This window comes from Schistocerca piceifrons, chromosome 5 (genome assembly GCF_021461385.2).
Source record: "Schistocerca piceifrons isolate TAMUIC-IGC-003096 chromosome 5, iqSchPice1.1, whole genome shotgun sequence".
NCBI classification, from domain to species: Eukaryota; Metazoa; Arthropoda; class Insecta; order Orthoptera; family Acrididae; genus Schistocerca; species Schistocerca piceifrons.
Genome location: NC_060142.1, coordinates 260,425,484 through 260,439,812, shown reverse-complemented (window position 1 = coordinate 260,439,812; position 14,329 = coordinate 260,425,484).

Sequence of the window (14,329 nt, the reverse complement as noted above, 5' to 3'; positions counted from 1 at the left end):
GATTTCACACACATTTGAACATTATTGTTACACCTTTAATTTACTGGGAAGATGGCCAGATTAATTTCTAGTTGCATAATCTGCCTAACAAAAAACCTTCACCTGCATCCAGCAGTATACCCTGAGCAAAGGGTTATCCAGCATGACGTAGTGCATATACGAGTATATAATCCTTTGTGTAGAACGTTTTAGAGGATACTTACTAACATTAATATTGACTTTACGTTATCACACTTGTGTTTGACTGCTTATATGCCTTCACATATGCTCAACGTTCCCGCATCTCCTTAATCTTATTCTCGTGGCCAACACAAACACAAGCCCCTCCAATTTTGCTGTGTGCTTTACAGTTTTGCTATCACATTCCATATGAAACAAAAGAATTTAATTTGTGTTTTGTGTTATAGTACTATTTATCGATGATGATTTAGAATTTTTGCTGCATAAAACTGGAAGAGTTGTGCATGTCTCTTCAAAGTTTAAAACAGGAATATTTATGCAAAAGGAATAAATAAATTTCACCTATGCGTTAAAATCAGGATTGATGGTCACGAATTAGATGAAGTTAAGGAATTCTGCTTCCTAGGCAGCAAAATAGCCAATGACGGCGGAGCGAGGACGACATCAAAAGCAGTCTAGCACTGGAAAAAAGGGCATTCCTGGCCAAGAGAAGTCTACTTGTATCAAACTTTGGCCTTAATTTGAGGAAGAAATTTCTGAGAATATACGTTTGGACCACAGTATTGTATGGTAGTGAAACATGGACTGTGGGAAAACCGAAACAGAAGAGAATCGAAGCATCTGAGATATGGTGCTACAGACAAGGAGTTCCTTGTGGGGTGTGGGAGTGGCTTTGTACGTAAAAAACAGAATTCCATTTGAGTCCATAGAGGTATCACGGCACTGCACTGAAAAGATATTTGAATGTTGTGCAGGGGCAGTTGAATTTAGTGAAACTAAACTTCTAATTGTTGTTGTTTATAGGTCCCCTAACTTTGACTTCAGAGGATTTCTGCTCAAGCTAGAGAGGGATCTTGATTCACTTTGTAGGAAGTGCCACAAATTAGTTATATGTGGTGGCTTCAAAATAAATTTTTTATACGATGGTGCAAGAAAAAGGAGTTGATAGATCTCATAAATTCATATGATCTGATGAAGACTGTGTTTTTTCCAACTAGGGTGCAGGGGACAGTCTCACAGCCAAGGACAATATTTTTATTCATTCTTCATTACTAGATGGGCATTCTGTTAGTAAAAGCGTGAATGGGCATTCAGACCATGATGCACAAATTTTACTACTCAAACAAATGTCACATTTAATTAAAAACTATGTAGGAAAGTTAATCCAACAGCAATAGAGAGATTTTTAAACCTTGTCAAGGAACAAGAGTGGCAGGATGTTTATAGTGCCGATAACATAGGTGATAAAAGAAATAATGCTTTCCTTAACACATTTCTCACGCTCTTTGAGAGTTGTTTTCCATTAGAACGTTCTAAACTGGGTACTAGCAGTATAGGCAGCCCGGGTGTCTGACTAGTGGGACAACGACATCATGTAGAACAAAGTGGGAATTATATCAAAATATTAGAAGTAGTCAGAATCAAGCTACAGTAGCCCATTACAAACGGTATTGTAAGGTGCTTAAAAATATTATTAGGAAGACCAAGAGTAAATAGTACGCAAATAGATTAGCTAATTCACAGAATAAATTTAAGACCATATGGTCAGTTATGAAGGAAGTGTCTGGTCAGCAGCAAAAGGTCGACAACATAAAGTCAGTTCGCAGTAAAAATATTTGTTACTGATAAATCAGATATATGTACAGTATTTAACAATCATTTTCTGAGCATTACTGGTGAATTAAATAAAAATTTAGTTTCTACAGGGAATCATATAACTTTCTTGGCAAATGCCTATCCAAGATTGATGTGTCAAATACTCCTCTGTGGTACAGACAAAGGGGAGATTGAGTCAATAATTAAATTACTGAAGGCTAAGGATTCTTATGGTTATGATGGAGTGCCTAGCCCTTCTGTAATATCACATCTGGAATCCTTCATATTACTCAAAAGTCTTCTCACAGGCCATGACTCACATCCACACAACGTTGCAGCCGTACATTTTCAGAAACTTCTTTCTCAAATGACGACCTATGTTTCACACTAGCGGACTTCTTTTGGCGAGAAACGCACTGTTTGACAGAGTTAGTCTGTTTCTTTTGTCCTCCTTGATTTGTCAGTTATGCGTTATTTTGCTCCCAAAATAGCAGTTTTCGTCTTTCTTTGATCTACGTGCCATATTTGTGTATGGTAGACTGTTCATTTCACTAAAGATATCTTTAAATTCCTCCCCACTTTCATAGAGGATAGAAGTCTGATTAGCGAATCCTCTCATGATGTGTTTTCACAGAGAATTTTAATTTCACATCTGAACATTTCTTTTATTTCCATCATTGTTTCTTCGGTGAACACGCTGAACAATAGGCAAAAAATACTACATCTCCGACTTACGACGTTTTAATCCGTGTACTTATCTCTTCCTCTCCCATTTTTACACATATTGCGTACAACCCTTCTTTCCCAATAGCTAAACATATTTTTCTGAAAATTTAAAACGTTTGAAATTTTTCGTTGTCGTATTCATTTCGTAGATCAAAAAATACTATTGAAGTGTCTTTATGGTTCTGAAGTCTTACTTCCATTACCAAGCGTAACTTCAAAACTTTCTCTCGTATGCTTTTATTTTTTTTCTGGATCCGAACTGTTACCAACAGATCCCTGTGTTTCTTACCATTCTTCTGTGCATTATTCTGGTTAGCAACTTGAATGCATGATTTGTGAAGCTGGCCGTGCGACAACTCTCGCTTTTAACTGCCGTGGCCACGTTTCGTATTGTGTGGTTCATTATGTACCGACATCCGATGGTAACTTTTTAGTGTAGTATTTTTGTATACACTAGCTTTAAGAAATGTTTGGTTGCCTATGTCTCAAATATTTTGTAAATTCTCTACGAATTTTATACATCCCTTCTGCCTTGTATGATCGCAAGTGTTTAAAAACTTTGTCGAATTCTGACTCCAATATTGGAGCCGAATTTTCAAATCGATACCGATTTCTTCTTCCATCGCGCAGCAAGCTGATGCTTTTCTTCATAAAAGCCCTCAGTGTACTCTTCCCACGTATCCGTTGTCTCCTCTGCGTTTGACAGTGGAATTATTGTAACACTTTTAATGTCGACGATTTTACTTTTAATTTCACAGACTGATTCCATCCTTATGACGAATATTTCCTTTCCGAATTCTTCGCAGTTTTCCTGTAGACATTTTTCTTTAGCCATTGATTTCCTTCCTCAGGAACAATTGCTGCGTTACTTTCTTTTCCTGAATGTTTTTATTTTTTTTTTATTTTGTAGATCAGTTGAAATATTTTTTCTGTTGCGCAAAATTTTTCACAGTTATCTTTCTTCTGCTTACATTTGTCTATCAAACGTATGTTGTTACCCTCTTTTAGGGATCCTCATTCTCTTTCACTGAACTACCTACTGCGGTATTCATGTGCACTGTATCTACAACCCGTTAACACATATTCCCTTAAACATTAATCTGCTCTTCATCATTACTAAATTGTACGATATTGCTGTGCCTGTGTTATTCTGATTACGATGCAAAGTTCCTTTGCAGGCATGCATTCCATTCTACACCTGATGGCTGCCCTTATTCGCAATTGCGAATACATGAAAAGTATTTAATAACGGCTGTAACAGTGCATGCATCTCCAAAGGAACTTTGCATCGCAATAGGAATAACACAGGCACTACAGTGTCATATTTCTCTGCCGATACCGGGCAAGCGACCTTCAGGTACAACATCTAACCTTACGAGAACGTACATATTGGATGTACGAGTCCAGGTCCCAGACGCATAGTTGGTGACCTACGAAAGTTGGGTCTGGTCGTGATTCGTGCACGGATAGCCAAATGGTAAGGCGCGATAAGCGGGAAATCTGGGTTCGAATCCCTATCCGGCACAAATTTTCATTGTCGTCAATTCCATTCTACAGCTGATGGTTGTCCATATTCGCAATTGCGAATGCATTTAATGTACTTACTAAATTTTGATCTGAATCTATGTCTGCTTCTCGTTACTTCTTATATAATACCTATTGTGGACCTCTGTCTCCCCGTTAAGTAAGCCAGTTGGTACCTAATTGAGTCTCCATTCCTTTCCAATTTACCCCACGTCTTCTTGCGTTTGTTAAACTGTGCGTTTTCTGCAGAAGTTTTAAATCACGGCAGTCTCCGCTGCAGAACGAAAATTCGTTCCAGTGCGTTTTCTATTTGTAGGTGGAATTTACTACAGTACTTAAGGAGACCTGCTTCTCTATTGCAGAATCCGCTTTTTCTCATAATTCTGTCCTTTATTGCAACCCGCATAATTATTAGATTTTGGCCTCCCTTTAACTACAAAGCTTCCCTTTCAGTTTCATTATCTACTCGGTATGTTCTGCTTTTGATGTTGACATATACACCTGAACTGTACTTTTCCCTCGATTTGGTTTCGATTCTCTCTCTTTCCTAGTCAAATTCGTTCTTACATGAATTGAAAGTGCGGAAACTGTTTAAAGTAAATCAAATAAATAAAAAAAATATGCATTGTTAGAATAAAACTGAAAAGAAATAAGTTTCCAAAAGTCCACCTTCATTCGGATTCTACGGGCAAAAAACACGTTTTTGTGAGTTTCTTGACACACTCTACTTCTGTGTTTCAATCTTGTACGAATCGGCTCAAATTTTGTAATTAATTGTCGCCCTGTTATTTTGCGAAAACTTTAACCCTTTCCATGATGTAAGCAACATGATTCGAAAGACAATAAAAACTTTTACAGGATCAGTCGTCCCCGTTTGCGAAGCTGTGGGAATCTAATGTGAAAATTATGATAGATTAACGTTGCAAACCAAAATCAAAAACTCCTCTCTCATAGCACAACAAAGGCGAATATGTCCCGGGTGGAGTTAGGGATGTGAAAGAAGGGAACTAGGTTTTCGGCTTATCTGGCAGCTTCTGAAAACTTCTTGACATATTCGCGTTTTTTTACGAGTTACCCCTACTTCCACTGTGCAGTGAGCTCTCTTAGCTGCAGTTTATAGACTAAAGTCCTTCATCCTATGCCCAAATCCAGACTATCCGCCAGACAAAGTAAACAATATATCACATCATAGGGCTGAAGAGCAGATATGTAATAGCTGCATACATTTTTCTTGTGGGGTAAAATTTCCGGGGCGAATTTGTTCCTGTAGGGACACTAAAACAATTTTTTAATTTCTGAGAGGGGGACGTAAGGGAGGGGTGATTTTCTTCCGAGGGGACCATTTCTCTCCCAAACCCTGCCCCTGCTACAAGTATGGTGAGGTTTGTAAGAACAAATAGACACAAATATATGTGCTTCTAGAGCGTGGGATGCATCTACAATAAGAATTATCCGAGAGTGGGGGTGCATTTAGAACAGTCAGTATCCTAGAGTGGGTTGCATGGATTTAAACTTTAGTAACACGTTATGTCATCTTGTACGACTGATAAATGCAACGTTGGACGACATGATGACATGTGTCATGTAATATGACATGGCATCATCGATCATGCTACTTTACTTGACACGATGCCTTATATTACATAAGCGCGCTGGATTAGCCGAGCGGTCTAAGGCGTTGCAGTCATAGACTGTGCGGCTGGTCCCGGCGGAGGTTCGAGTCCTCCCTCGAGCATGGGTGTGTGTGTTCGTCCTTAGGATAATTTAGGTTAAGTAGTGTGTAAGCTTAGGGACTGAGGAAAAAAAATATCGCTCTGAGCACTATGGGACTTAACTGCTGTGGTCCCCTAGAACCCAGAACTACTTAAACCTAACTAACCTAAGGACATCACACACACCCATGCCCGAGGCAGGATTCGAACCTGCGACCGTAGCGGTAGCGCGGTTCCAGACTGTAGCGCCTAGAACCGCTCGGCCACTCCGGCCGGCGGGACTGATGACCTTATCAGTTAAGTCCCATAAGATTTCACACACATTTGAACATTTTTTATATTACATAAAATGGGTACTACTATTAGGAAGTAAAAAAGCGCCAACATGCTAAGATGGTTTGATTTAAATGTCTTTGAAGCTGCCAGATAAGTCGAAAAGCGAGTTCCCTTCTTGTTCATTCCTGACTCTGCCCAGGGGATATTCGCCTTTTTGTTCTATGTAGGAGCATTTTTCATTCCTGCAGTTGCATTGTTCATACCAACTCACTCTTTGTCCTACATAAAAACCCTACGCTGCTCTAGATGTTACCCTATAGTTGTGTGAACAGATATCTGCAATTTCCTAACTTCATCGACCTCAACTATACACAGTTTCTGCCTATGCACTCTCTTCTTCAGATTTGTCTAGTTTCCCTTCCACGACGTCAGGCCCTCCGATTCAATTTTTTTCTCCTTTTTCTTTTTTCGTATGGAAGTGATGCTGCATAGGTCCTAAGTATTTAAAAAAAGAGAGTTGCATGAACCACCAAGAAATACCGAAAAAAAACTTTTGGTAGCTACGTCAGCAACCCCCATTGTTTTCTTTATGATTTCATTTTTGACACCGTAGTAAGACTGATACCATATGGATTGGAATAATTTCATGTTGCCTGATGATGATCTTTCTGAGAGAAACTGGTACCGAATTCAAGTTTATTTGATCAGAAGGTCTGATACATAAATGTTTCTTTCGTAGGATGTTACCTTTCATTAGATGTCTTCCATATTTTTTAGGTGCAGTACGAAAGTCAGCTTTCTTCAGTTTTTTTCCGTGAATATCATGACCGCTTACCCCATAACTAGGCACAATGACATTTCAGTTGCCTAGTCGACTATACACCACCTTGTAAAAGCAAACTGTACTCTTAGTATTAGTGGACATTTCAAGTAATTTGGAATTGATTAGTTGTGTATACCGCCTAGAAGGACACCTAAATATTGGTTATATTTGCCTACCATACAATGCTGGTAACTACATACGTAGTAAAGCAATTAGTATTATCACAAAGACAGAGGCGTGAGAGTTGGGGGGGGGGGGGGAGAGGATTAAGAGTTAGCAGTTTTGTATTGAAATATTAATTTACATAATAAAACATTGTACCGGATACGTTTTCTTCGTGCTTAGCACGATGGGTTTCGAGAATTTATCCTCATTATTAAATTGAAATATTTACATTGGTGTTTTGTGCGAGGTTTGCGTCTGTGTTGTTCTGCCTCTCTTGCGCTGCAGATGTTTTCCTGTGGTTTTGTTGTAACTGGAAAATCGCAAAACATAATTCCTGTGATTTTTTACGTACTAATGTTAGAAAATAGTAATTTTTATCTGACTACCTACAGATACTGCCTCCTTGATAGAGAAAAATCCAAACACACTCAAACCATCTTTAAACTCTTCGTTTATATGAAATCAAAATATAGAACGGAGATTTTACGACATTATAACTTTCCTAGGAGTTTGGATATAATCAAAGGCGTTCAGATTTTCGCAGATTACGTTATTTTCATCAAGATATCACATGTAGTTCCTAACCTACGTGTTTTATTATGTCAGTCATGAATGACAGAGTTGCAGGCTTTCAAGACACATCTGCTATGATGAATCAAATTATGAAATATTTATATTGTGCAAGATCATATGTAAAAGATAGGGCAGCCCTGGAAATACTAGATAACTGACACATAATTAAATGTCTTTTCGAACGTTTGAATAATAAATGGGGGATATTTCTCCTTTATTAAGCCACATTTTACTTACAAGAATTTCGCGAAATACATATTACTATCTTCTAGCACAATATTGTCGGCAGAGATTCTTTGCTTTACATTTTTAACTTGCCTAAAAACCATTTTCTGGTGAAAGCTCACACCAAACGTTGTAGCCTGCTAAGCGAAATGGACTATCAGAGTTCGAAAGAATTAAAATTAGTAATAATCTAGCTCACTTATTGATGTTTTTCATTCGTGTTTTACTCTGCTTGTTCAGCGAGGGTGCTTTAATGCGTGTTTGTCTGTCACGTTTCAAGGGATTTGTGTAGAGTTGACATCCGTACTTTAATGTCTAACCCAATCAGGTACGGCAGGGTGCTTGTTAACTCCCCGCCGAATGCTGTACTGTTAGGTTTCGGGCTTCCACCGGTAAATACAACGTTGATCAGGGTCTTCCAACCGGTAGACCTTGACTTTTTATTGTACTGAACAATTCTGTCGAGTGTGTTGCGAAATTTCGTCATTTCAAGGGGCTTAAATTTTAGAAACTTATAATGCGAAGCATTTTACTTTGTAATTCGAGCTGTAATCAAGCCCAAAAAAGTCCTCTACAGGGTGTTACAAAAAGGTACGGTCAAACTTTCAGGAAACATTTCTCACACATAAATAAAGAAAAGGTGTTATGTGGACTTGTGGAAACGCTTAATTTCCATGTTAGAGCTCATTTTAGTTTCGTCAGTATGTACTGTACTTCCTCGATTCACCGCCAGTTGGCCCAGTTGAAGGAAGGTAATGTTGACTTCGGTGCTTGTGTTGACATGCGACTCATTCTTCTACAGTACTAGCATCAAGCACATCAGTACATAGCATCAACAGGTTAGTGTTCATCACGAACGTCGTTTTGCAGTCAGTGCAATGTTTACAAACGTTGACAGGTACCCATTTGATGTATGGATTAGCACAGGGCAATAGCCGTGGCGCGGTACGTTTGTATCGAGACAGATTTCCAGAACGAAGGTGTCGCGACAGGAAGACGTTCGAAGCAATTGATCGGCGTCTTAGGGAGCACGGAACATTCCAGCCTATGACACGCGACTGGGGAAGACCTAGAACGACGAGGATGCCTGTAATGGACGAGGCAATTCCTCGTGCAGTTGACGATAACCCTAATGTCAGCGCCAGAGAAGTTGCTGCTGTACAAGCACTGTCACTGTATGGAGAGTGCTACGGGAGAACCAGTTGTTTCCGTACCATGTACAGCGTGTGCAGGCACTATCAGCAACTGATTGGCCTCCACGGGTACACTTCTGCGAATGGTTCATCCAACAATGTGTCAATCCTCATTTCAGTGTAAATGTTCTCTTTACGGATGAGGCTTCATTCCAATGTGATCAAATTGTAAATTTTCACAATCAACGTGTGTGGGTTGACGAGAATCCGCACGCAATTGTGAAATCACGTTATCAACGCAGATTTTCTGTGAACGTTTGGGCAGGCATTGTTGGTGATGTCTTGATTGGGCCCCATGTTCTTCCACCTACGCTCAATGGAGCACATTATCATGATTTCATAAGGGATACTCTACCTGTGCTGCTAGAACATGTGCCTTTACAAGTACGACACAACATGTGGTTCATGCACGATGGAGCTCCTGCACATTTCAGTCGAAGTGTTTGTACGCTTCTCAACAACAGATTCAGTGGCCGATGGATTGGTAGAGGCGGACCAATTCCATGGCCTCCACGCTCTCCTGACCTCAACCCTCTTGACTTTCATTTATGGGGGCATTTGAAAGCTCTTGTCTACGCAACCCCGGTGCCAAATGTAGAGACTCTTCGTGCTCGTATTGTGGACGGCTGTGATACAATACGCCATTCTCCAGGGCTGCATCAGCGCATCAGGGATTCCATGCGACGGAGGGTGGATGCATGTATCCTCGCTAACGGAGGACATTTTGAACATTTCCTGTAATAAAGTGTTTGAAGTCACGCTGGTACGTTCTGTTTCTGTGTGTTTCCATTCCACGATTAATGTGATTTGAAGAGAAGTAATAAAATTAGCTCTAACATGGAAAGTAAGCGTTTCCGGACACATGTCCACATAACATATTTTCTTTCATTGTGTGTGAGTAATGTTTCCTGAAAGTTTGGCCGTACCTTTCTGTAACGCCGTGTATAAATCAGTGCCTGAAACGGCGGTCGACTGTCAGTTTCGCTTGCCAGTAATTGGAGGTATGATTAAATGATGGATTAGTGACAACGCCACTCTTATCACTTAGTGTAAGCGAGGGCATCCTGACCACTGGGTGTCTTTCAATGTATTCACGGCCTGAACAGTAAGTGGCCATAAGAAGTTAAGTCAGTTTTATGATGGGGAACATTACAACTCGTAAAAAGCAAGCTAATGATTAAGTTAGTGACAACATTTTTACTAGATATTTTATGTGGAGAATAATACATTTCATAAAAGAGAGCTGGCCATTGTGACCGAGTGGTTCTAGGCCCTTCAGTCTGGAACCGGGCATGGATGTGTGTGAAGTCCTTAGTTTAGTTAGGTTTAAGTAGTTCTAGGGGACTGATGACCTCGGATGTTGAGTCCCATAGTGCTCAGAGCTATACAGGTGATTAGGCCTACATATTGGTGAACATCTTCATTAGTGCTACTGGACCCAGGCGCAACATTAAACCGTCCATGCGTGCAACAACGATCCGTAGGTTCTCGTATTCCAGTTGCAGTGTTATCCGACAGCATGTTTCGCTTAGTTACTTTCGAATCACAAGGAAGAAGTCGAATCCGAAGTGTCGGAAAATCTCCGGAATTTTTTTTATATGGGAAGAATACAGCCCAAGAAACACACTGCTCAAACTTTTAGTTGCTAAGAGGCACCACAGACATTAAAGAAAAGTATTGGACATTTCCAAAGTCATAGTCCGCCAGACGGCTGGAGAAATGTTCGTCCCTGCCACGCTGTGGCATACTGCGCCATGTGCAACACGACAGGAGCACATACTTGGATGATTGCGGGTCGGTAAACAGATAAAACAAAGCAGTGTTATCATAATTCTAAGGCGAATTTCGATAAGTGTTAACAGGGTGATATAACTGAATTAATATCCATTGTGTTTTCTTCATATATGCCTTCTAATAACATCTACACTCCTGGAAACGGAAAAAAGAACACATTGACACCGGTGTGTCAGACCCACCATACTTGCTCCGGACACTCCGAGAGGGCTGTACAAGCAATGATCACACGCACGGCACAGCGGACACACCAGGAACCGCGGTGTTGGCCGTCGAATGGCGCTAGCTGCGCAGCATTTGTGCACCGCCGCCGTCAGTGTCAGCCAGTTTGCCGTGGCATACGGAGCTCCATCGCAGTCTTTAACACTGGTAGCATGCCGCGACAGCGTGGACGTGAACCGTATGTGCAGTTGACGGACTTTGAGCGAGGGCGTATAGTGGGCATGCGGGAGGCCGGGTGGACGTACCGCCGAATTGCTCAACACGTGGGGCGTGAGGTCTCCACAGTACATCGATGTTGTCGCCAGTGGTCGGCGGAAGGTGCACGTGCCCGTCGACCTGGGACCGGACCGCAGCGACGCACGGATGCACGCCAAGACCGTAGGATCCTACGCAGTGCCGTAGGGGACCGCACCGCCACTTCCCAGCAAATTAGGGACACTGTTGCTCCTGGGGTATCGGCGAGGACCATTCGCAACCGTCTCCATGAAGCTGGGCTACGGTCCCGCACACCGTTAGGCCGTCTTCCGCTCACGCCCCAACATCGTGCAGCACGCCTCCAGTGGTGTCGCGACAGGCGTGAATGGAGGGACGAATGGAGACGTGTCGTCTTCAGCGATGAGACTCGCTTCTGCCTTAGTGCCAATGATGGTCGTATGCGTGTTTGGCGCCGTGCAGGTGAGCGCCACAATCAGGACTGCATACGACCGAGGCACACAGGGCCAACACCCGGCATCATGGTGTGGGGAGCGATCTCCTACACTGGCCGTACACCACTGGTGATCGTCGAGGGGACACTGAATAGTGAACGGTACATCCAAACCGTCATCGAACCCATCGTTCTACCATTCCTAGACCGGCAAGGGAACTTGCTGTTCCAACAGGACAATGCACGTCCGCATGTATCTCGTGCCACCCAACGTGCTCTAGAAGGTGTAAGTCAACTACCCTGGCCAGCAAGATCTCCGGATCTGTCCCCCATTGAGCATGTTTGGGACTGGATGAAGCGTCGTCTCACGCGGTCTGCACGTCCAGCACGAACGCTGGTCCAACTGAGGCGCCAGGTGGAAATGGCATGGCAAGCCGTTCCACAGGAGTACATCCAGCATCTCTACGATCGTCTCCATGGGAGAATAGCAGCCTGCATTGCTGCGAAAGGTGGATATACACTGTACTAGTGCCGACATTGTGCATGCTCTGTTGTCTGTGTCTCTGTGCCTGTGGTTCTGTCAGTGTGATCATGTGATGTATCTGACCCCAGGAATGTGTCAATAAAGTTTCCCCTTCCTGGGACAATGAATTCACGGTGTTCTTATTTCAATTTCCAGGAGTGTATATGTACAGGTTCCAGGGTTTTACAGTAATGTGGAATCCAATTAACGTTCTCAGTCTTGCAGAGATGAAATACGAAGAACTTGGTATGCAGTCGAAATCACCTACTGCTTCTGAAGGCTTACATATATGCTATATGTTAATTAAATTCTTGGACATTGATTCGTATGATGTCCACTTTGCGTTAGAAACCGTGAAAATGTCAGAAAAAACAGATAATAACTTTGAGCAATCCGTGAACTGTGATTCGAACGATAATTGTTGTTCCAATAAGAATCCAGAACAAGAATTCCTTCATAGCCCAAAAGAAAGAATGCACAATAATGGCTTTCAGTGACAATAACAGGCTATGAACCTCTGGTAAATGAAGGAGGGGGAAAACGCGTAAAGTTAAGCAGTGTGCAAAGTCAATTTCGTTTGGTAGAATCTGAACGTAAATTCTATAAATAGAAGAAAAGCCGATATGAAGTAAAACATATTCATCAAAATTCAATTAGTGGAAGTGTGAGAAAACTATAGGAAAGATTTAAAGTCACTCGTGAGAGATACTGCACCATTACCGACGGAGATATGGGAGACCGCGTCCTACGAATACCATCCCCCGTCCCCACGAGTTTGGTTACGGAATCGCATGTTCCCGTTCGACGTTGTTAGCGGTCGCACGGGATTAGGAGGACCCAATGGTGCGTGCTCGCTAAGCCATACCTCCAGCGGCTCTGTACCACGAACGCCCTCTTCCACCGCTGTATAGGACGGCTGGCGCAGTCGCTCAACCCACTTGTGTTTGCAGCCTCTTCACTGCGGCGCCTTTGTTAGTGTATAATGCTTGTTGACATTGTGATAGCTAGATACTGTTTCATGTTGCACTGTCTGTAATGGGTCTTTTTATGTTTGTAGAAAGACAAATTAAGTAAAGCTTCCTTTACTGTGTTAACTTCGTCACTAATCATTTCTGTACCTACTGCATTACTTTGTAGCCCACTTCCCCTTACCATTGCGTACGAAGTAATTCAGAACAAAGTGAAATAAAAGTAATTGATTTACTAGCTTCTTCGACCTGATTAAGCAAATTCAAGAAATCACACAGAACAGAAAGTCGCGAAATTACGAAGATCAACGTATAGAGGATATGTCTTTAATAGCCAGTATTGTAGAGAAATTGATAGCTGACGTAAAGACGATGTTTACTTTTATTCCCCACATTTGCTGGATATAAAGCCGGTCAGTCGAATTTCGTGAAAGAATTGCATGCAAGTCGCACTTTACCATTTCGGGACGAGAAAAAGACATAGTCGGTTGTGCAATCGATGAATGCTATGACACATTCGTATACAGTAATGTCATTGATTACTGTTTCTGCAAACCTCCAGGCAAATTAGGACAATAAACAAAAAGAAAAGAGTTGCAAAAATCTTCTGATGGACATATCAAAAGCGAGAAAATGGGAAGAAATAGTTGTAAACATTTTATTCAAAACGTCTTATAACCAGATGCTCAAAATAATTCAACACTTTCGTTGGATGTTTCGCCTGGAAATAATGATAACTCTGGCTTTTAGAAAAACGACGAAAAGACTGTTGACATAATTCGGATTCCAACCGCAACAACTAATGTGATTGAACTTCTCGATAAGTAATTTTTTCGGTAGCGCAAAATATTTTTCAGGAAATTGTCGGGTAATATAATATCCAATAGCTCTGTATGATTTCAGGTTTGTCGTCGGAACAGTATTCTTAAACTTCAGTTTCATTTGCGCACCCAGGTCTTACGAATTTGATCAGCTACGTCTGGTATGCAGCGCAATATCCAGAACAACGGCATCTATCCCCAATCTGTCTAAATAAAAGAAGTAATTGCTGTGAAGTGCTTGAATGCATCAATTTTTCTTTTATCTGATGTGCCTGGTGTAAGAAAAATGTCTGTTTTCATTATGCAATAGACACTTCATATTTTTGTGACAGGTATTGTAAAATTATCATCAGAATTGTGTT